Here is a 398-nt window from a genome sequence, read left to right on the forward strand (position 1 = left end):
AAGGTCCTGGGAATTTAGTTCTTAAACTGGGGTCAGGGACCCCATTCACCTTTCCCTCTGGATGCAGATTTGATGCATTCTTCTTTGATGAGTGTGAGGGGAGACTGCTGAGCTGGCAAGGGGGAGGTAAGATGTGACTCAGAAGAGAGGGGCTGAGATTGACGAAGAATTTAAAAAAAAAAAAATACAGCAAATACTTGTCTGGGTTTATAGACCTAAAGTCAGAACCAGTAATGGGGATATGGAGCAAGGTTGGGAGTGAGATGTAGGAATGACTGATTTTCAGCAAGCTCTGAATCTGAGAAGTAGTCAAGAAAGGGGAGGCTGGGGATGCAGCTCAGTGGTAGAGCATGTGCTTAGTATGCACAAGGTCCTGGGTTCGATCCCCAGCTCCACTA

General features: G+C 46.5%; 1 non-coding gene across 1 annotated transcript; it reads left to right on the top strand.

Moving 5' to 3' along the window:
• The first annotated feature begins 326 nt into the window (after window positions 1–326).
• On the top strand, window positions 327–398 carry Trnat-agu (transfer RNA threonine (anticodon AGU)). The gene has a single exon. It is a non-coding gene; the product is annotated as a tRNA-Thr (tRNA).

This window comes from Ictidomys tridecemlineatus, chromosome 8, assembly GCF_052094955.1.
Source record: "Ictidomys tridecemlineatus isolate mIctTri1 chromosome 8, mIctTri1.hap1, whole genome shotgun sequence".
Taxonomy (NCBI): domain Eukaryota; kingdom Metazoa; phylum Chordata; class Mammalia; order Rodentia; family Sciuridae; genus Ictidomys; species Ictidomys tridecemlineatus.